This window comes from Sciurus carolinensis, unplaced genomic scaffold (assembly GCF_902686445.1).
Source record: "Sciurus carolinensis unplaced genomic scaffold, mSciCar1.2, whole genome shotgun sequence".
NCBI lineage: Eukaryota > Metazoa > Chordata > Mammalia > Rodentia > Sciuridae > Sciurus > Sciurus carolinensis.
In genome coordinates this window covers 527,081-551,993 of record NW_025920136.1, presented here as the reverse complement: position 1 = coordinate 551,993, position 24,913 = coordinate 527,081, and the positions used below count along the sequence as shown (strand labels likewise).

The 24,913-nt window shown below is 35.1% G+C and overlaps 1 pseudogene; it reads right to left on the bottom strand.

The window, feature by feature from the left end:
• LOC124974173 (coiled-coil domain-containing protein 138-like) overlaps nucleotides 1-24,913 on the bottom strand; it is a 467,681-nt pseudogene that overhangs the window by 19,588 nt on the left and 423,180 nt on the right.

The window sequence follows — 24,913 nt, the reverse complement described above, 5'->3', positions numbered from 1 at the left end:
TCCTTTTTGAATCATCCCTTCAGACTGATTTCGTGATATTTCCAAACCCATCTTTTACTACTAAATAAGTTTGATACAGAACAAAGACCACACTAACAGTAGTACAAACACACAAACACTAAATACACACACTCTGGAGCTCCTTTATCATTCTCTTTATATTTCATCACTTGGCCAGCTATCCTGAGAGCCTAACTGCCTTAGAGAGAGACAGGGCCTCAGCTTACCTGAGTTCCTAACTGCCCTGGAGACAGGGGCTCAGCTTACCCTGACCAGCTATCCCGAGCACCTAACTGCCTCAGAGAGACAGGGCCTCAGCTTACCTCGCTACTTAGAGCAAGACTCTTGAATTTGACAAACACACAAACAACACAAAATACAAGCACTTTTGCACTTCACTACCTGGCCAGCTATCTTGAGCATCTAACTGCTTTAGAAACAGGGGCTGCAGCTTACTTTGCTACTTACAGTTTGAGTTCTTGGGAGGGGAGACGAATGGAGAAGTCCCCATATGCAGAGTTCTCCAAAGTTCCCCGTAGTTCCCTGTAGTTCCCCATACAGAGAGGTCCCCAGGTGGGCCACCATTTGACGCCGTCCAGCAGAGTCAATTTGGCATGGGAGACAAATGAGTAGTGAAGCTCTTGAATTTGGAATGGTTTATTGTAGATTCAGGAAACCCAGGAACCCCAAACCTGGAACCTGGAACCTCCAACCCCCGCACTCGAGGAGAGCCGGCTTAAATCCCCTCCAGGAGGTGAAGGGTAGGGCTGATGCCAATTATGCAAAGATTAGGTGAGGAGCCAGCTGTCCAATTACAATTACGGTAGAGGTCAAAATGAGCAGGCATGATCAGGAGCACTCGGGTACACCTGTGCACACGTTGTGTGCATGGACTTAATTGAATATGGCCAATAATAAATCACCTGGGTGTGCTTATGTTAATCAACCTCCTCACCTCTGATGTGATCAAAACAACCTCTGGCTGGCTTCCAGGCACCATCCTGCTGCAGTCTGCATGGCATAGCCCCAAACAGCCAACTACCAGATTTTGCAATAGCCAACTGCAGACAATTAAACTGGTGCCTAGAAGTTCCCAGTCATCGATCAATTTATAACTGGACCACCCTTTCTTTTCCCCTTGTCTAAAGATAAATGGAGTTGGAAACTTGTGTCAAGATGATCTTTTGGGGTATTAGTCTACCATCTTCTCAGTTTTTCTGACTTACTGAATAGATCTTTTTCCTCACTCAAATTACTTGTTCATGATTCACTTAGCATCTTTACCAGAGGTGAGTAAATGGATTTGGGTTCAGTATCTGATTCACCCCCTACCAAACTTTTAAACTGTATAATCCAGTAATTTTTAGAATATTAATAACATTGTGTAACCCATAACCACATCCAGTTTTAGAACATTTTGACTTCAAAAACATGTTACCATTATCATCATCCCAACACCTTACCCCAAGTCTCCTAGTCAACCACTAACTACTTTCTGTCTATAGCTTTTTCTTGATTTTTCATACAAATTGAATCATACCATTTGGTCTTCTGTGAATGAATTCTTTCACTTATCATGTTTTCAAAATTCATGGTGTTTTTCTTTCTACAGACTGCATTTTGATTCATTGTACACAAATGGGGTACAACTTTTCATTTCTATGTACATGATGCAGATTCACACCATTTGTGTAATCATCTGTGTACATAGGGTAATGATGTCTGTCTCAGTTCACAATCTTTCCTGCCCCACCCCCTCCCATTTCCCTCTACACAATCCAAAGTTTCTCTATTCTTCTCTTACCAGCCCCTGCCACCCCTCCCCCAATACATATCATCATCCACTTATCAAAGAAAACATTTGGCCTTCATTTTTTTGTGATTGGCTTATTTCACTTATCATATTCTCTAACTTCATTCATTTACCTGTAAATTTTATCCTTTAGGGCTGAATAATATTCTGTTGTGTATATATACTACAGTTTCTTTATCCATTCATCTACTGAAGGGTGTCTATGTTGGTTCCACCATCTAGCTATTGTAAATTGATCAGTTATAAATGCTGATGTGGCTACGTTACTATAGCATGCTAATTTTTAGTTGTTTGGGTATAAATGGAGAAGTGGGATAGCTGGGTTAAGTGGTGGATCCATTCTAAGTTTTCTGAGAAATTTCCATAATGCTAAAATTCATGTTTTCACATGCATAAAACTTCTTTCCTTTTCAATAATAGTAATATCATTGTAAATATAGTAATCTATCGCGTCCCACCGCGTCCCTTTCTGGCCGCAGAAAGACACGACATACGTCTGAAGCTTCAGAAGTTTATTGTGCACAGTTTTCCTTCCTTTCGTTCCTTTTTGTCCCTCTCTCTTTTACTCTCTCTCTCTCACTTTTCCCCTCCTGCGCTCTCCTCTCTCCCTCTTACTTAGCCGTTCCTCTCCTTCTCTCACTCTGCTCTCGCCTGCTTCGGCCGCTTCTGCACTCTCCTGCTTTCATCCGCTTCTGCGACCGCCTTCCACCTCTCTCTTGCACTCTCTTCTGCATAACCCCCCTCCCCCAGGAAGACACCAAGCTTATATACACTTCAACCAATCAGGGGAGAGTACACGAGGTAAACGTGCGGACAGCTGCAGGCATAGAACAGTTACGCGAGGGAGGCATGCTCTAATCAATTAGCCACTCATCAGAATTTGCTGACTGTTTACTGTATAGCTAGCCGCTTTTGGCCCAGCGCCAGGCGCCATCTTGACTATGCCCGAGGCTCCGGAAACCCCGACAGTAATCCACTATATTAGATATAAAAATCTATTGACTTATTATTTGGTTGACATTTGGGCTAGTTCTACTTTTTGACTATTATAAGTCATGTATGTGACTATGAACAATCATGTACACATTTTTATGTCTAAAAATGCCTTCACTTTTCTTTACCACACACCTAGTAGAATTACTGAGTTATAAGGTAACCTGACAATCCTATTGTGAATGAGCAGTCAAACTATCTCTCTATGTAGCTATACCATTTCAAGATCATATTAGCACTGTGTAAGGGTTTCAATTTCTTCAAATCTATAATCACATGGTTTTTTTATACAAGTCATCCTGGTGAGTATGAAGTGGTATATCATGGTTTCCATTTACATTTCCCTGATGACTAATAATGGTGAGTACTATTTTATGTGCTTACTGATCATTTACAAAATTCTTATAGATACATGTCTATTCAAATTTATTGGGCATATTGAGCATTTTCATTACTCAGAATTGTTTAAATACTCAGAATGGAAGTACCTTATTCAATATGTAGATTAAATTGAGGAGTACTGATGTGTTAAGAATATTGTCTTCCTGATCATGTCTGTACATTAGAGTTTTAATTTAATTCATTTAATTTTAACCAGAGTTTAGGAATTTTAATTTGTCCCAAAGTCACTGAAGCAAAACTCATAAAACAATGTTTTCCTTTACATCCCTCCCAATGCAAACAAAACAAAAATATTATGTGTAGGAAAAATAGCTTTGTACATGGGATGAAACAATATAAATTCAAAACTTACAGATAAGGTTTAATTTCTTTTAATAATACTCTATGGTTTTCAGAGTACATGCTTTGCACCCAAATTACAATATAGCTACTTAATATATTTGTCCATATATTTACCTTTACCAGAGAATTTTGTTTTCATATGGCTTTATATTTGATGTCTGATGTACTTACATTTCAACTTGAAGGATTCCCTTTAGAAATTCTTGTAGGGCAGGTCTAATGTTTTTGTTTATCCAAGAAAGACTTCATTTCTCATTTATTTCTGAAAAACAACTTCATTGAATAAAGTACACTTTGACACTTTGACAGTTTTTTTTTTAATTTTCACACTTGGAATGTGCTATTCTAATGTCTTCTGGCTTGCAAGGGCTTTGTTTAAAATCTGATAAAATCCTTACAAAGATTTCTTTGTGTGTGACAAACTGCTGTTCTCTTGCAAATTTGTCTTTGACTTTTAAGATCCTTTTGTCTTTGACTTGAAAATTTGATTATATTGTCTTGATGTAGGTCTTTGGGTTTCTTAGCTGGAGTGTCTTTAGCTTCTTGAATTTGGATGTCTATTTCTTTCCTCAGAAAAAGCATTCCTCAGTCATTAGTTCTACAACAAATCTCTCTGCCCCTTCTCCCTCTCTGTTGTCATTTTTGAAACTCCCATAAAGTGTGCATTGGTCCACATAATGGTATCCCATGAGTGCTTTAGGTTCTCTTTCTTCAGTTTTTTCTTTTACTTTTCTTAATTGTCAGGGCACCGCGGACCCCTGGCCCTGGGTGTGGCTTGGCTGCCTGGGTGTGGCATAGCTGGCTTGGCTTACTTAGATGCGTATCCAAGATGGCACTGGCAGGCTGCCAGTATGGTTGGCTTTTGCACAAACAACTGACATCATTTTGAGGAAGTTCCAGGGATTGGTTGAGTTCCCTCGTGGACAGTGCATGATCACTGCATGTCTGCATTTACTGCCTGTATCTGTTCATGCTCTCCCCTCGTGCTCAAAGGCTGATTGGTTACAGTACTGTATATATTGGAGTGTAAGTTCCTCAAAGAGAGAGAACAAAGAAAGAACTGAGAGGATGGGGGTGCGCGCAATAAAAGGGCTGAAAAGAACCAGGTGTCATGTCTCTCTGCGGGCGGGGAGCGCGACAGATGGTGCCGAAACCCGGGAGCCCTAAAGATAACTCTAGAGTAAGTATAAGATAAGTATTTGATAAAGTAAATTAAACAGTAAAAAGGCCTTAAAAGTTCGCGGAAAAGCGACTAGTTAAAGAAAGTTCGCGGTGCAGCGACTAGCCATAAAAGTTCGCGGAACAGCGACTAGTTATAAAGGTTTGCGGAGCAGCGACTAGTTATAAAGGTTCATGGTGCAGCGACTAGCTATAAAAGTTCATGGAACAGTGACTAGCCAAGGGGTTTTATGTTATCTGTGTGTATGAAGTGATAGTAGATTTTCTGTGTAGTAAGTGTCTTTGTTACATCAATTGCGTGGCTTGTTTGTGTGCTTGGAGCTCTTAGTGCTATAAGATTTAATCATAGGAACAGAACTGTCTGGGACTGGAATGCAGCAGCCTCTTAGGGAGTTGTTGGGGAATCACAGAACGCCGCTGAATGCAGAACAGCTTGAGCATTCCTTGATACCATAAAAAAGGTCTCTCCGTGGTTTTTAGATAAAGGGTTGTTAAATATTCCTCAGTGGAAGCACCTGGGAGAGGATCTACGCATAACAAAAAAGCAAAAGCTGTTACCTGTTGGAACTTTAGCCATTTGGTCCCTGATTAAATCTTGCTTACAACATAAAGATAAACAAAATCTAAAGGGACCCCTGGAAGAGGGAAGTCAGGTTTTAGAAGAGATTAAAGAGAAACGGTTCTGTTCTCAGAACTCAGAAAGAAATAATAACTCAGAAGGGAAAGATTCAAAAGAGAAATTTTCAGGGGGGGAGCTAGAAAGGACATTTGGGAAGCTAACAATGCAGTCTAAGCGCCCTATTAATGATGACATTGACACCGGTGAAGACTTGAGACCTGTGGGCAATAGTTAAAAAACACTCTTTTGTGGAGCCTCTGACTGAGGGCAGTCAGGTTTTGGAGAAAATATAAGAGAAAAGGTCTAAAACATCAAAAAGGGTGTCAATAAGATCAGGGACAAACAAAAATAAAAATGAAAGTGGGTGTAAGGAACAACTTGTTAGAAAGAGGGAAATCAGTTTAGGGGAGGGTCCCCCTAGGCAGAGAGCTCAGCAGTTCCATTCCTTAAAAGTAGTAAAAAATAATGTTTTGTGATTTTCTGCATTCAAACCTAACCTGATTTCTCAACCAGGTAAAAAAGGGTTAAAAAGTCCTGGGTAATCCTCCCTCCCCCTGCCTGGCCTTGCTGAAGCCACATTGGAATGTAACTACAGCGTCTCAAGGAGAAAAGGGGGGTAGTCTGAAGATAAAAAGAAAAGAAAAAAAAAGAAAAAAAAGAAAAAAAAAGGTGTTCGTTTTAAACTCCTGGGCCGCTACACAGAAGTAATTCATTTTCCCAGGATTCTTGTTTTGTTTTGTTTTTTCTTTAATGCTGTATTTTTGAGCTCATAATTTTGATCCTACATACCTAGGTTAATGATTTTATTTTTAATCAGTTCTATTTTTTATTCAACTGAAGTTTTTGAACATCTGTTTCATTACAATGAACATTTACCTATAAAGTTACAAGGCCTTTGATTTTGTGTTATGTGTTATGTTGTGCTGTCTAATGTCATGTTTTGTCTGCGTCAATACTGAGCGCTCTTAAAATTAAAATTTAAAAATGGATCCAAATACTTTTATTCACGTGATTTAAAAGGGTTCAATTTAAATTGGGTAAACTAATGAAAGTAAAATGTCTTTAGAAGTAACTCACAACTCTCTAGGTGGTTAAGCTAATAAAATATTGATGTTAATAATATGTCTAATATCAATTGCTTCTAGGACTTTTCTTCAACAGGAAAGAGGCAGCAGATCCTGTTCAGGACACTTGTCTGATATCTTGGTTTTTATAAAATAAATAAATTGGAGTTAACATGTATGAGATTACTCAAATGTGTTTGTAGAGACGTCTGGTTAATTTACAAAGTTGAAATGCTAATTGTTAAATAACATCAAGTACTTTTAACTCCTTAAATTACATGGGGTAGCATACTTAAACATTATTGGTGTTTTCATAGGTTGGTAAATAAAAAGGGTTTACAATTACTTTGTGTCCTCACTAAACTAAAAACAAGGTTACTAAAAGTTATGTCCTAACAAGTGGAATTCTATATATAAAGGGTCCCAAAAGTTTCAACTGTGTTTCAATTAAGAGTACTATAAATAACAAAATATTTAATCTTATTAAAATAGAGTGATTTATCTAAATTCAAAAATTTCATAAGAGTTGTATCAAAATGTAAACAAAAAGGGGTCAACAAATAGGAAAGAAAAAATAAAAGGTTCTAGGTTTGGAAATATATTTTATAAAAAAAATGTTTCTGGATAAAAAAGTCTGTGTGTAATAAAAAACAAGTTTCAACAAGTCTATGTGTAACTAAGTTGGTTGTATGTATGTAAAACAGCTAAAGCTATTTAAGGTTTTTCCTAAGGTAAAATACTAATGTTCTGATATAAGCCAAAGTTTAATCTATATGGTAAAATGACATGGTAAAATAACAAAGTTTTCTTAAAAACACTAATTCATTCTTAACTTTGTGTCTCTTAAGTTTTATTCTTTAGAACAATTGTCTTAAAAATAGGGGTTTATACAATTATGGTTAAACAACTGTTAAAGATTGTACTACGTTATAAAGTCTTAATTTTTCTTTAAAAACTAAAATTGGTAAGAACCAATTCCTCACTAAAATTAAAATAACTCTAACCACAGATGTACCTTATAACCCACAAAAACAAGGTATTGTTGAACATACTCATCTCACCCTCAAAAATACTCTTTATAAACAAAAAGGGGGAATAGAGGAGACCTTCAGGTCCCCTAAAGATAAACTTTCTCTTTGTCTCTTTGTTTGAGGTTTTTTAACTCTGGGTAATAAGGGTAACCCGGTGCTTTACTGGAGCTGTGGCTCAGTTTGTGTGTTTCCACGGAATAAACTAACTTACTACCTCTTTTTAGTCTCTTAGGAGGAACAGTTCAACTATGTAACAAAACAACTGCTTCTCTCAATTGTACTTCAGATTTGTGCTATCTCTCAATGTTAAAATGCTTCTAGGGTTCCTGCTGGCAGACTTAATGTGTGTTCCTACCTTCCTACCAGTCCCAGACTCTGTTACAGATGCAGAATTGCCAGTGTTACTATCAAGAAACAGGAGAGAATTTGGCATCACAGCGGCTATGGTCACTGCAATAGTGGTTTCTGCAACAACAGCACTAGCAACTGCCATACCTACAGCAACAGCAGTCAATCACTTGGCCGAAAATACAGCTGCAGCCTTACAGACTAAAGAGACCCTAAACCAACATCTAACAGCAGACATACTCCTTATAAATCAAAGAGTGGACTTACTACAAGAACAAGTGGACATATTACAAGAACTTTTGGGACTGGGATGTGTTTACTCTTTAAGAGCTGTTTGTGCTACCCCCATTGTATATGATAATTCCAGCACCACAGCTGGGTTATCTAAAAAATTGTCAGCCTATCTTACTTCTACTTGGTCATCTCAATTTGATAATCTTACCTCACGACTTAGGGCTAAAATTGTCAAAGTTAATTCTACTAGGGTACAAATTGCTTCTATGTCTGAGCTGGCTAAATGGTTTTCTTCTGCTTTCAATTTTGTAAACAGTGGGCAAGCCTTGGCACTTTGGGGTTTTTACTCCTCTTTGGTATCTTTTTCCTCACCCTGCCTGGTTGTACAACTACGAGCCACCCAACAAATGGACCAGATTATTTTTCATCAGGCCATGACTGCCCTAGAGGCCGGCAGTTCCCCACAAGTATGGCTCTCGATGCTGGATCGGTGGTCAGAGACGGGTAAGGAAGGAGGTGACACCGTACCAACCTAAGACAGGAGCTGTAGCATGCTCTGCAGTTATCCAATGACGGGTAAGGACAGTGGTTGACCACTCCACCTAAGACAGATATGGTCCCGAGCCTTTTTCTTGTAAAAGAAAAAAGGGGGAACTGTCGGGGCACCGCGGACCCCTGGCCCTGGGTGTGGCTTGGCTGCCTGGGTGTGGCATAGCTGGCTTGGCTTACTTAGATGCGTATCCAAGATGGCACTTGGCAGGCTGCCAGTATGGTTGGCTTTTGCACAAACAACTGACATCATTTTGAGGAAGTTCCAGGGATTGGTTGAGTTCCCTCGTGGACAGTGCATGATCACTGCATGTCTGCATTTACTGCCTGTATCTGTTCATGCTCTCCCCTCGTGCTCAAAGGCTGATTGGTTACAGTACTGTATATATTGGAGTGTAAGTTCCTCAAAGAGAGAGAACAAAGAAAGAACTGAGAGGATGGGGGTGCGCGCAATAAAAGGGCTGAAAAGAACCAGGTGTCATGTCTCTCTGCGGGCGGGGAGCGCGACACTTAATTGATTTTAAATTACCTGTTTTCAAGTTTGCTGATGCTTTCTTTTGTTTGATCAAGTCTAATAGTGAATTTTTCAGATCAGACATTGTATTCCTGTTATTTTCTGATATGATGTATCCCCCCAAAAATTCATGTGTGAGGCAATACAAGTAAGTTTAGTGGTGAAATAATTGGATTTTAAAAGCATTAACTTAATCAATACATTAATCCACTTGGATGGATTATCTTGGTGGTGATTGTAGTCACTTAGGATGTGACTGGAGAAGGAGGTAGGTCACTGGGGGTGCTCCTTTGGGGTATATTTTTCCCTCTGGTGAGTGGAGCTTTCTCTGCTTCCTGATTGCTATGTACTGAGCAGTTTGCCTCCTCCACACCCTTCCAGCATGATGTTCTGCTTTATCTCAGGCCCAGAACAAGGAAGTCAGCTGTCCATGAATCAAGACATCTGAAAACTTTGAGTGGCAAATAAAATTTTCCTCCTCTAAAATTGCTTATCAGGTCTTTTGGTCACAGTGGTAAAAAAGATGACTGAAACAGATTCTTTCTTATAATTTCCATCTTTTTGCTGATACTACTTTGTTCATACATCACTTTCCCAATTTTGCTTTGTCTGTGTTCTCTTATAATCCACTAAGTACCTTTAAGACAGTTTTAAATTTTTTAGAAACTTCAGAGATCTGCATTTCCTTAAGGTCGGTATCTGAAATGTGGTTTTTGTTCATTTGATTGAACGAATGTCCTTGTTTCTTTGGATTCTTGTGATTCTAACCCCCAATGCCCCACCCCCAATTTGGACATTTGAAAAACCACCACCTTTCCAAGTCTATACAACTAGCTTCATGCAGGGAAGGCTTTCACCACTCAGCCTTGCTAGAGATTGTAAGACCTCTCAGACATTTTCTGGGAGATATGTCTTCTCTAGGCCTGTATACTTTATATTGTCTTGAATTCCTCAAATAGTCTTTCTTGTTTCTTCTCAGAAGCCCATGATCCCTCTTTGTGCAAAACTACACATCTATGAAGCTCTAACACAGTATGGTATTCATCTGTTTTGTGCAGCTTTCAAACTATGCCATCATTTTCTTTGGCAAGACAAAAACAAATAGGCAAGACAAGACAAAAACCAGTACTGGGAGCAGCCCCCAGACAAGTCAAAACATTGACTGTGCAGTCCATTCTTTTGCTTCCATTCCAAAGGAGGAGCTGGGATATGGGAGTTTCTTCCTGGTTGCATTGTACTGTAGGGGGTGGGGCATGGACATGCAAAATCCCACAATTTTTCCTATTTCTTTTGATGGACTCCCTTTTCAACTGTGCATTGGTCTGTCTGCTACAGCATTTCAACTGGTCTCTGGAGTTCTCGCAAACATGTCCTGGTCTGCATATTATAGTTAATTTGTTGTTTCCAGGGGATTATGAGGGTTTGGATCTTCTTAGATTACCATCTTGATGCATAGTCCTATGACCACAATTTTATAACCATTAGTTGTAATACATCTATTCTTAACAGATTTTATTTCATGCTACTACATTTTTCCATTCTCAATTTCTTTGGAAATATCCCACTCATCTATTTTCGAATCACACAAGAAAATTAAGTTTTGTAAGGTATATCCAGTCTGATCATCTATCTAATTGACCACATTTAGTTCCCAGTGGCTTTTTGTGTTTTTAAGTATTAAACCCATTCTTAAATGATAATGGGTCACAACTGTGATAAAATACATAACCAAATGTGTCAGAAGGAACCAAAGGTTAATTTCTAAAGAGATTACCTTTGAAATTACTTTTGAGTTATAGTAGTATTCTTATAATAAATATAAGACTCACCAAAGTGGTTTATACTTTAATCCTCTTATTCTCATATCAAAGAAAAAAGTTATTTAAAAAAGGATCACATTATTTTAAAATCAGAAAATATGAATGATATGAATACTTTCTTATGTTGGCCATAATTATTCAATTCACTAATTCATTATTTGGTACTATTTACCATTTTCTTATTCTATAAATAGTGTTCTTGAATTTTAAATTTGCTTTATCTTTAATAACATAATTTGTAAGGTGAAACAGTATTTTAGATACAAGAATCTATGCTTAGCAAAAAATGCATATCCCAATTAAGTCAAGAATATCTTTAAAGATGACAAAGCAAATCCCAAGGCATATGCTATAAATATTTTATTCTTATGCCATTAAACTGATGTACAGTCATATATGATGCAGATTCCATTCTTTTAAAATTTTCAATTGTTAGCTTTAATGTCTTAGGACTGTGCCTTCACATCATCTAGTACTACAAAATGGAATTTCACTGCAGAACTTAAATACTGCAGACCTCCCTAATTAGCAGATATTCTAAGGTAAGTTTAGTATTGTCATAGGGGAATAACTGATGTAGGTGATAAAAATTCTATACAAAGGTTCATTTGACCCCAACACTGCCATAAAAAGTACCACAAACTTAATATGTAAACAACCAACTTATTATGTTATAGTTCTTCAGGTTGGAAGTCTGATGTTGATCTCAGACTTCATTGGTCATGATGATCATGATGTCTGCAGAAACTATGTTTCTTTCTGGAGGTTAGAGATGATTCAGTTCCTTGCTTATAAAGGTTGTTGGCAGAATACACTGCCTTCAAGTGGTAGGACTGAGATCACCATATCTTTGCTAACTTGTGAGATAAGGGCAATTTCCAGCTTCTAGAAGTCACCCACATTCCATCACTCATGGTCCTTTAATATCAAAAACAGAAATAATGATAGGTTGACTCCGTGGCTCCCACCTCCTTTTCTTTTTTCCTCTCTTTTCAACTTTTTTTATTCTTGTGATATAGTTGTATATATGATGGGATTTGTTATTACATATTTGTGAACACACAAAATAAAACAATATAATTTAGCCAATATCACTCATACTTCTGACTCTTCAATTTTTTCATGTATTTCTTATGGAATCTAACTATCAATCTTTAAATATCTTTTATCCTTACTAGAAATCATTAGTACCAATATTCAATTTAATATCAGTAATATAAGAAGTTCTTTCTCTTTGATTATTAGAATCCTCTTGAAAATAAACCTTTAGCCCTTCATGCCAAAAGACCAAGTAGGTTCCAGTAGGTTCTTAATCCTAAAATTATGTGTAGGAGGAATTGTCCACATCACCAAATATTTATAATTCTAATATACAATTATTTTACCACTAATGTCTTATCTCTACTTTTGAAAAGTTAAAGAAAAACATATTAAGAAAAACATAAGTATGAATTAGTTTTGATAGGGTCCAAAATGAAACTTTTTGAAGTGACTCTTAGTGTTGTCATTTTTCTATCAAAAACACTTTCAATATTTTTCACTTATAATATATCAAAGCCTTTCCCTTATTTAATATTCATATCTACTGAACCATATATTTCAAATTTAAAAAACAAACCTTTACACACTTTTCTTGAATATCATTTTGCTGAGAAGCAGATTTCAGTAACAGCTTTTCACCATTCATACCAGATTATTCATGTATTACTTTGCTAAGGTGATGGTCTGAAATCCAGTCCATGAAGACAGAAGTTCATATACTTGCCCATTAAGTGGTACCTATATGTCAAAAATTAAACCAAACAATTATGTCAATTTATAATCTCATCAGTTATAGAAGAATTTACCTAATGTGCTTTTAGCATATTTTAACTTTTTTTAAGGACAGAGCTTCTCCAAACAAGCAAAAGAAAATCCAAATTATATATGCCCAATTAGTATTAAAAACATTAATGCTGGATAAGATAAGCAGGAAGCTCATAAAAATGAAGATGAAAGAACTGAACTTTATTAATAAAATAAGGAATTTTCATGAAAGTTCTTGATTCAAGTTTGATAAGGCAGAAAAGTAAAATTGGCTTTAACTCTGCAGTACAAAACATCATATATCTAAAAGATTCTAACAAATCTGAAGGATTTCAAAGGTAAAGAATTTCACTATGCGAATTCATATTTTTTCTTTCCACAAATGTTATTCTTTGTCTTTATACTATAAATTCTGTCAACTTGATATGCAAAATTATAGTCATTATTAACTGTAAGTTCTTGTGATTTGAGTTACTGTACCTGAAACACTGATAAAATTTTTGCTTTTGCAAATAAAAATGTATTTGCAATATTCTAGAGCTATCTCTCACTAAAAGAATACCAAAAAGAATGCTTGCTAAATGAAAGAAAAAGATGAGAGGACAAAATAAATTTTCCTCTGAAGAAATTTTCAGTCACATCATACCTTAGAAGTTTTACAAACTGCTACTTTTTCTTGTTTTACACTTTTCATTTCATGAGCAGCATGGGAATCTTCTTTCAATCTCTGTACTGTCATAAATTCGTACTTCCTCTGCAATAGTACATATCCATGTATTAAAGAATGGTTGTATGAAAAGTAAACAAATCCAAATGTAATTATGTAGTGAGGTGCAATCTACCTGTAAGTTAACCAGCTGAGCTTGAACTCTTTTATCCTGAAGTTCCATCTTCCTGTTTTCTTCATTTACTGCATTTAACTAGGGAGGAAAGAGTTAGATATTTAAAATATAAAACTGAAACAATTTTCATATTGAAAGAGTTCTAAATCTGCTATACTTAACCAAGCAATGTAGCAAAACAGAGGCAGCATTCATGATTAAGTAAGTCACAGCTAAAAATCACCATTTTATCCTAAACATTAGTAGTGTCCAGGAAAGTTTACTTCATTCTATGAAAAATTTGCAAGACCCCTAACATCTTAAAGGCACTTATTGTAGTGAGAAATGTTTTTCAAATAAAACTGTTATTGAACAACAACATATATATATGTATTATATATATATATATATATATATATATATATATATATATGGTGTAAAAATCTTGAGTGTGCAGTACCATGAGTAACCAGATTGTAACATGTATCTAATCAATGGGAAGAACTGACATGTTTACAACATTGAGCCTTTTTATTCATGAACATAACATATTCTTCAATTCAGGTTTTATTTTTAATTTACTATTTGTAGCTTTCAGCATAGATGTCCTACACATCTTTCTTTAGATTTATTCCTGGATAGCCAATTATTTTCTTATGATACTACACAAGGGATCTTTCAATAAATAGCACTTAATACTTTATTGTTGCTGTTGGCATATAGTAATACACTTGAATTCTTTATGGCAATCTTACATCCAGAGTCTGCTAAATGTGCTTATTCATTCAGAGTTCGTCTTTGGATATTCTTTGGATATCTATGTTATGTATGTAAGTATATAATCTTGTCATGTGGGAATCACTAATTTTTTTCTTTCCTTTCTTCCCTTTACTGGATCAACAAGGACTTCATTAAAATGTTCAACAAAGTGTTAATAGCAATTACCTTTATTTTGTTCTCAATTCAGAAAGCAAGCTTTCAACAATAATTTACCATTAGGTATTATTTTGTTTTTTGACTTTTTTTATAGGTACTCTGTGAGAACTTAAGAAATTCTGTTCTATACCATTTGTTGTTGCTGAATTTCATTTAATTGAAATTATCATATGATTTTTCTTCTTTAATCAGATGTTAATTTTGAACTATAAACCACCCATTTTCTTGAACTAAACCCAACTTAGTTGTATTATTCCTTGTATGACTGGATTAAGTTTTGTTAATTTAAAACTTTTTTGCATGTATATACTTAAGAGACTGGTCACATTTTTTCTTTCTTATAATGTCAAGATTTAGATTCAAGGCTATGCTGCCTTTATAATTAAGGGAGATTGCCACTCTCCTGTCCTAGGTTCAAGATAAGTGGTATTTCTTCCTTAAAAGCCAAACTTTGATTTTATAGCTTTTTAATTATTTTCCCCCTCTAACCTACATCTAAAGTTTCCAGCAGTTTTAAAATAGTGTGCCTGTGTATGATATCTTTAAAATTTATCCTTGTCAGTAGTAACAGTTTCTTGAATCTTTCACCAGTTTTGGAAAATTCTTTGCTATCATATTTGGCTTTTGCCCTATTCTCTTGTTCCTCTCTTCCTGGAATTCTCAGATTTTAAACATAAATATGTCCCACATATGTATTTTCAAATTTTCTATTTATTCTTTATGTAATGCTTCAGTTTGAAGGCTTTTTGTGAAAGTGTTACTGTTCCCTAATTTTACCTACTACTGTGTCTCATCTATTAGGTGTGTAATTACAGTTAAATAATAAGTATTAAAGACAGAAATGAGTGTCTAGAATTTAATCATTTCAGCTTATCAGGATTTTTTCTTTCATTTATTCTTAATCTAGTAATGTAATAACTACAAAAAATTTAAAACTTTAAGAAAATTCCAGAGTTGGGCACAGTGGTAGTCCCAGTTTACTCAGAAGGCTAAGACAAGCAAATCATGAATTTCAGGATAGTCTGGGAGAAAGGAAGACCCTGACTCAAGGAATAAAGAAAAAAATTCAAATTTTCAAACATCTAACTTTCTTTCCTATATAGAAGAAAAGGATACAGTTTAAGACTATTTTATTTATATTTGTAAGTTTTCAAAATAAAATTAACATGAATGCAATCAAAATTTTCTCTATCCAAAATGTTCTAATATTGACTTGTTTGTTAAATAAAAAATATAATTTGTAGAAGGTCTTATTACCTAAAATATATTAAAATAGTTCTTACCTGTTCTTTTATCATTCAATTATTTCAGTGCATCAAAAAAGTACCTTAGTCTCTGGCTTTCTTTATTCCTTTTCTTAAGAATTTCAGTTAAGTGACCAACTTCTGCATCATATTGCTAGGAAGGGAAAAAAGACAATCTAATAATCAGATAAGGAACACATATCACTAATACTACTGAACATAAAGTAACTAAAAGTAGAACATCTTCAATCACAAAAATGTTAATCAGTGAATTGAAGCATAGATGAATATTGTGGCAAATAATTTATAAAAATTGCAAAATAAACCAAAGTAACAGCAAAACATCAAAAACATTTTTGAAAGACCCAAACACATTATCATATATATTAAGCAGCAAAAAGTGTTTTTTTTTTTTTGATTCTGTTAAGAGAAATCCACCCAAAGTCATTGATGTATTTTCTTTTTCATATCAAGGAATAATAAAAGAACAAAGGATTTGTGATTATTTTCAGGAGACTAATAGGCAATTCATAGCTTTATAGATTAAAATGTAAATTTTAGCTAGAGTGTTACCATAAAGTAGCTGAATTTTTTGTCAGTTTTACATTTTAAACAATGTTAAATATTTCTTTGAGCTCCAACTATTTCTCTCCCGAATCAGTTTCAGAAATGATAAAATCAACTTCCATCTAACTACATTTAAATAGGATAAAATATTTTAAATTTAAGATATAAAATACTTTCATTTATTCATAAAATATCAAAACAAGCAAGTATCTACAGGAAATCAAGAAACTAAATTTCCTTCTATATAATAATGTAAATATGATTAAAATAAAGCAGTTATCTTTACAATTAATAAGAATAGTAGACAAATCTAAAGAGGGAAATAAGAATAAAATTAGCATGGAGAGGTATGAAAATTTAAGCACTCTTTTCTTAGCTCTATGAAAAAATCCAATGTGAAAAAATTATTTTTATGTAATTTTATTACTATACTGTGATCCTTAAATAACTGAGGCTACAATCATTTGTAGTTACTTTTAAAACTAGTTTAATATTTCTATTATCTAATTTTTCCACATCTAAAATGTACTAAAGATATATGATAAGATATGGCAGGATAAACCCACTACACTCTGCTTTTTCTACTGATGTGCCCTAAATACCCTAGACAAAACACAGGAAGCAGCTACCTGATGGTTGTGAAAAGTAAACAAGGGTCAGGAATTAAAGGAGGGTGTAAAAATTCAGAGAAAAAATGTCAAAGGGGTGATGTTTCCTGTTTTGTTGGTTTGTTCTTCTTTTTCTCTCAAATTTCTGTCCCAGGGTGGAGCCCTGGATGGAAAGTGGAGCTTTCTACTTTACTAAGAGCTCTGAGATAGAGACAGTTAAAGAAACCAGGAAGAGGGGACCTTGTGATCTGGATTGTGGGGAGAAAATTGGAGAAGAAATATCAAAGTATCCTCTCACTTTGGTGTACATGGAAATGTACAAATTGGGCTCATCTCTGAGTTGTCCAGACACAGGACAAACCAAGCACAGCAGGGCAAAGCCTTGTAAAGATGAAGTAATATTTTAAACTGTTGCTGAGTCTGAAACTATCCTCTAAGTGGCATATGCACAAGACAATTACAGAGCAAAACTGCAAAGGTTCTGAAAACCAAACTGAAATGAGAACCACAGCCCTATATATAGAAGGTCAGAAAGAGGTAAGGCCTTAATGTCACTGGGCTGAATAAATGCTTTAAATAAACAATATTCTCCAGAGGATTCTAAAAGGTACAGAATCTATAAATATGTTTCAAATACAATCCAAAAGTCACTGGACATGCAAAGACCTGAGAAATGTAATGAAGTTTCAATAAATAACATAACCAATAGATGCCAATCCTGAGATGACCCAGATGCTGGATTTTTAAGTAAGTTTTATGAGGTCAGTGTAAATGTGAAAGTAAATGTAAAGACACAAATTGTTATGAGAAGAAAATTTTAAAGAAGGCAAGTTGGTGAACATGAGCAGCATGGGCATGAATGGAGATGAATAAAGTGAAAGCAGCAGTAGACTAGGAAGTTGATGCAGGCCTGACTGGAGGGAATGTTTCCAGAAATACAGAGGATAAAATATTTTCAATGACCTGTGTAGAATGAAGATTAATCATGTGAACAAAGAAAGAAGATCAGCCTTATGAATGTGAGATTCTGCTCCTATCTGTGACTCAAAGTTTCAAATGAGATGTGTAATAAAACACAGAAACTGTGAATGTTGCTTTCATTACCATATATTTTCTCCTCTGGCAATATCTTCCTATGTTGAGGGAACTCATTTAGGGAATTGGTGAACATTTTTTTGAGACTTGGATATACAAAACCTACCACAGAATCAGAGAGGTCTGTGGGAGAGGCTTAGAGGCAAAAAGTTTTCACTCAGTGACTGCCATTGAGAAGAAAATTTAAAAAAAAGAAAAGTCATGGAAATATGAGAAAACACTTCATTCATATGTGCAAGTATATTCTCAATTTATAACTCTTAGTTGAAATTTCTGGAAAGACTATTCTTCAGCAAATAATGAATTTGTTTTTACAAGAGAGGATTAAAATAAATTACATATGATCATACAATGCATTATTTCTAGCTACATATTGACCATATCAGTGGAGAAGTGCACAAAAAAAGTGAAGCATAACCACAACACAGGATTTATGGTATTAGTTGATACAGAAGGTGTATCACAGTATAGTGAACTTTCCCTTGTAGATGATCAGGTTTTCCTGTGTCACAGACTGGATTTGACCTCCTGGGTTCAAGGAAAAACCATATCCTCATTTTCCCAGGCATCTCAACTCTAGCCCTGCTCCCCTTAAATTCTTTCTGATAATCAGTCACATAATCCAACTAACCGTTATAATGACTCCAATTTGGGAAATTTACTGTTAGAACCCTCTATGATACAAACTCTTTTAATACTTCTTTTCTTCATGGTTTTACAGAAATATTTTGAAACATGGATGTAATCATCAACACACTTGTTGGGGCAAATCCTCCCAATACATTGTGGAAAAATATATCGTGTGTGAGGAATTTGCCATCATATCAAAAGTTTCACTATACTTTTCCAGAGAACTTGTCAGTCAAGAGTTACCTGATTTAAGTGCCTATGATTCCTTCTTCCATCTTAGCCTTTTTGGAAGAGAATCTCTGATTTTGATCATAGGCTTGATGTGCTTGGAAACAAGATATTATACAAACATTTTACATTTCATAAAGTATGCAGTAACATTAACATAAAAGATGAATTACATTGCAGGAAGCATGTGAATCCTGAGGTATTGAAAAGAAATTGAGATATACTCAACAAAAACCGAATTAAAAAAAAAAAAACTACCCTCATGTTCCTACTGAATGAATATAGACCCTGGTGTTGGGAGTGAGCAGTGTTGAAGACTACTCTATCTTGGGTTTCTTTTTTCTACTGAGGTCTTTGATGTTGAGTAAAACCAGATGACTCAAATGCACTAAATGAAAATCAGGAATATAGGTTTAGAAAAAATAGCACTTAAGATTCTGATGGTAATATCAGTTTTGCAATGACCATTAATATTAAGACACTGTTTTACACACATACATACATATATATGTGTATATATATATATATATCAATGTCAAGATATATATATCAATGTCTATATATATATATATATATATATATATATATATATATATATATATATAAATGTCAAGATGCAGAATGCTGCAAAGCACAGAGATCTGTATTCAGAGGAGAAAAGAAGGTAATTGAGAAGTTCAATGTATAAGCTGAATAAAAAATGTGGAAGCACACATCTCAAGTGAATACTATCAGAATCATTTAATCCATTTTATTATAAGTTTCCTGTCCCTCATTTGCCTTATATAGATAATAAATCCAAAGTTGTGATGAGATCACAGGGTAGGTACAATTGTTTGCTCATCAAAGTTTTCTGAGCTAATTAGTTGAGAAATATGTTTACAGAATAACAGCCAATACTTGTATGGGTGTTTTTTCATACTCGTGGGAATCTGGTGCATCTTCACTTCCTATACAATCTTCCTTAAACACTTTCACATTTCTTTTTTTTACTCTTTTTTGAAGACAGTGGTCCAACATTTGTGAAAAAAAAAAGAATGATAAAGTATAATGGGATCAAACAAGGATACCCAAAAGAAAAAGTACTCTGAAAGCTTGCAGAATTATCAGATATCAATGACGCTTTTGTTTTAAATAAATTGGTAAATACACTAAGAGTAACAGTGCTGGTGTTTGAGGAATGAACTCCATAGTGACTTCTGGTTACAAAATAATTCTGCTGTGGCATATCTAGACATCTTTTCATGTATTTGCATGAACATCCCAGATATCACATTTACTTTCTAGAGATCAGAATTTTTCTCAGTAATACTGTACATTCCTGGCATGCCAGGGACCTGATTTCCCAATAAAGCATCAATAAAAGTGATAGAAACAAAACTATTAATGATAATTATAAGAATGGTAAAAATGTAAATATTAGCCTTCTTTAAAACAACAAATGCAAGGCCACTCATCTGAATGGCATGTGAATGCCTCACACACTGTAGTGCCTACCAGATATGAAGGGGAGAAACTGTTAGCTGTAGGTTGACCTGATTCTTCCAGTCTCCACAGGTTTCAATGACCTCTGCACTATATTTTGATTTGAAAGCAGAAAAACTAAAAAGAGCTCAAGAGCATTCTCTCTGTTTTATGTTTCTTAGTTAACTCTTTAGTCCCTCTCTCATTTGTCCATTCATTTAGGTTTTCCAAAGGAACCTCTAATAGAGCTGGGAGCTTGTTTCTTTCCAATTTACATTCCTTATATGGATTTTTGACAATCCTTCATGCTTTCCAAAATAAAAAAATATATCTTAATAAAAACAATTTCTTCATCTTAGTCTTTTGTGTCCCTACCACTTCTCAGGAAATATGCTCAGAATAAAAGTGAGATTTAAACTTGCCCTTGAACTGCTTGTGTCCTGAGCTGCAGGAATCCACAGCAGTTTTTGTATATTTCCCAAAAGGACATCTATTCCCTAGCTCCTAATCATTTCTTCTGCAGACTAGGATCATTGAAATCACATTAGAATGTAATGAACATGTAGAAGCAAAGACCTGCTGAGTCATGAGTTTTTGAACATGGTCCCCAAGAGATGATTCTATACACTTTCAGAGTTCCAGTGTAAACTGTCACCTTCCAAATCCTGTAGGTTAATTTGAATGTAGCTCTGGATTCCTCCCTAGGATCCTCCCTCAATTTAAAATTTAGAAAGGTCTGTAATCTTTCCCAAGTTAATTTCAGATACCTGGGCATTTGGGGAATGATGCATAATCATTCAAGCTTCTAATTTTTCATTTGCTGTTTCTATATTTTTTTTACATAAGGAGTAGCAATATGTTGCATGTCATTAATTTTTATACTTTCCTACTCATTTATGGTAAATAGCTTATCTTTGAGGCATCAGACTTTTACTCCTCAATTAAATTCAAACTGTGAATAAGTCACCAAATATGGGAAACATTTACTCTCCCCTTCATTCATCTTTGGAAGCTGAAACTCATAAATGCATCCGACATTTTGAAAACCTGCTCTGTTCCCTACTCATATGTCACTTGAATTTTCACTTTTTCCTGAATACCACTGAATTCTTTCATTTTTGATTTGGTATACTTACTGCATTTCTCAGTCTTCTTTCCCTTGTCTTCTCTCCTTTTCCTTATTTCAAATTTACCAGTGATGAAAGCATGTCTTAAATCTAACTCAAAATTCACTTCCTTTGGCAATAATACCTAATTAAACCTGTGTCTGAAACCTAATATGATATGAAACTCCTTATCTTCCTTTATTTGCCAGCTATCTAACAGGCACATTCCTTGAACAATTACAATATACTATTGCTCATATTTTTGGCAATATTCTTTCCAATATATTTTTTATCCTATGTGCTTCTTACCTTGTACATGCCCTTTTAATCTCTTCCTTGTGCTGGGATAGAACTCAAAAGATATAAAGAAGCACACCCCTCTGCATGTTGCTCAGAATCACTGTGGGAAAAAACAATGATGATAAGTAGTTGCATATAGATCTCATCACCACAATTTAGACATCTCCATATTTATAGTTGTGAAGTCTTTGGAATTATAAATTAGACCATTATTTTTTTTGCAATAATACTTTCCACAGGAGACACTGTCCTATGCCATCCAGATTAAGCTGTGTTTTCTCACTTCTTCTCTTCATTTTTTGGTGTTCCTGAGATAACTTGAAATATATATTTTATTTGCAGATGATAAATATTTTGCTTTAAGCTGTGATTATCATTGGAGTTTATTTTCTCCTCATGAAGATATCCAGGTGAAAGAAAGTAGCACACAAAACATACACTTTTTCAGAAGTGATATTCAGATATAAATAAACCCTGCCAAGGATACATCCTCATGATAAACCTGCACATTAAAAGAATCCAAGTGTAACAGTGGAAGAGAAATCCATTCAAATGCATGCAGATCCTCCACCTACTTACACATGTAACAGAGAAACAAAATGAGAACAGGAGACAAGAAGACACCTCCAAAATTTCACAATATCCCAATAATTGTATCCAAGATCTTTAGAAAACATCATGTTAAAGAGGTAAGGTAAATATGTTTAATTATTTTATTGCATTCTTTCAGGGAAAGGATATAGAAAGGGAGATACAGTTTGTAAATTAGCAGAAAAGAATGCATCATGAATGTGGGTATGATGCTGTTAAGAGGCAGGTTTGTGTCTCATTTAAGCCTGTTTTCTTCCATGATCAAGACAGTAGAAATCATGGAGAATAATATCTTTAACCTTGGCACTGATGACAGGCAATGTGAAAGACAATGTCAAGCCTTTGGAATGAAGTTGTTTTTACATGAATGGGTTCAGTGGTCATTGGATTTGTGTCTGTTTCTAGTTTCAACTTCTTATTCCTAAGTCTCCTATTTATCAATCACAAGTAAAGGATGTCACAAAAATGAAAACAAACATATCAGGGCAAAAATATCAGGGCAAATGTTTGCATAAAGTTTATCTTAATCCAGCTTGATTTCTAAAATTATTTTTATGTTCATGATGAGTTAAATATTTTATACTTAAATATTAAATTACAAGGTATGGATGCCCAAAGAATACCCTATGAGGCCATTTCTTTTGGCCTAATTCACCTTCTGGATGCAAAAAGGAAGTAATCAGGAATTTAAGTTGACACATGTGCATACCCATTGCTGGCTAAATCCAGTGCCATCAAGCCTCTCCTGCTCTTTCTCTTATGACATGTCCAAATGTGTCTCTGCAGAAAAATGCAGATTTAATTAAACTACCTAGAAAATTAATGTGAATGACAACTTATCCAAGTAAAAAGAAACAATAGCTATAATCATAAAATTTTATTTTCCCAATGACAGTTTTAAATTCAGCATAATTTTAGGTGAGTATATCTATAATTTGAAATACTTTATTGTGGTTAGTGTGTGGGGCTGTGTATTTTATGCAGGGACATATGCATCCTTGTCAAGTACTATAGCAATTTCTTTAAACCCCATGTCTTCATCCTTAGAGACAGGGTTTGTAAATTCCCATGTTTGCTTGCAATCTGACAGGGGCCTGCCTCTGCCCCTTAAGTACCTGCAATTACAGGTGTGCCCCTCTGAACCCTGTACATATAGACATCACTGAGGTGTAATTTTACTGATTCCATACTTCGAAGCACCACTAGTGGAGATAGTAGGTGCCACCATGTAAAAGGCCTATAATAACTCACAGGTGGATCCGCTAAAGGTCAATCACTATCTCATGAAATTTCCATAATTATTGCTGTTATTTTTGACATGAACTTCTTGTTATTTCCCTAGGGCTACCTCAGATATTTACAGCTTCCTTACTAGGTAATAATCAACATGTGACATGTAAAGCATTCCTTTTTCTGTCTAGTCCACCAGTTCCTGGACTTGGGAGCACCACTTTTACATCACTTTACTGTCAAGAGTCTTACTTATTTCCCCTCATATTTGAGTTTGTGGTAAGAGCTAAAGGAGATAAAAGATGCAGGGAGGGATAGAGTCTTTTCTAGATGTAGATGAATGGAGACTTCAAAATTGAGGTTATCAGCTAGAGACAGGAAATGCTGAGAGCATGAAAGGCTGTATATAGAAAAGGTTTTAAATGGAAGGTGTTTTTCTAATGATATAGGGATTGGGAAAGAGAACTTCCAGAGGATGATACAGGCATAGAGGGAACAACAGAGAGAGTGAGGCAAAATTTGTATTATAAAAGATTTACAGCAAATGTAAGATGCTTGGACATCCCAGTTTTAAAGAGAGTTGATGGTCATTATTTACAGTATATGCATGAACAGCAGGACCAATGTCAATGCTATATGAACAGGTGAACAGAGAGATATGGGCAAGAATGGAAATGAACAGTGAGAAGGCAGTAGGGCACTGGGAAGTTGATGATGCAGGTCTGATTGGAGGGAATTTTTCCAGAAATAGAGGACAGTAAAAACTTAGTGACTTGTATAGAATCAAGGTGAAAAGAAGAAGGAAAGAAGCTGAGTCAAAGAAAAATGAGATCCTGCCCAAGTGTAACTGAAGGTTTCAAATGTATTGTATGATAAAATGCAGCAAATATGAATGTTGCTTTGATTTACCATATAGTTTCTCTTATGGCAATATATTCCTATAAAGAGAGATCCTTTAAACCTTGGTGGACATTGTTGTGAAACTTGGACATACAAAACCACAACATGATCAGAGAAGCCTGTGGGAGAGGCTTTGTGGGTGAGGCTCTGTGGGAGAGCAACTGCTGAGAATGCAAAAGAATCTAAGCCAGTGCCCACCACTGAGAAGTACATAAGCAAATGGAACTTGTCATAGAAATATGAGCAACTAATTCATTGTTATGTCAAGTATGCAAGTTTATCCTTGATTTATAACACTTACTCAGAATTTCTGGAAAAGCTAAGCTCCTGTAAATAATGGATTCATTTCACATGAAATCAGTAAAATAAATGATGTATGTGTTGTATAAAGCCACAAGACTCAAAAGTACTAAACAAAATCAGGAACATAGGTTCTGTAAAATTAACAGTGAAGTATCCAATGATAAAATCATTTTGAA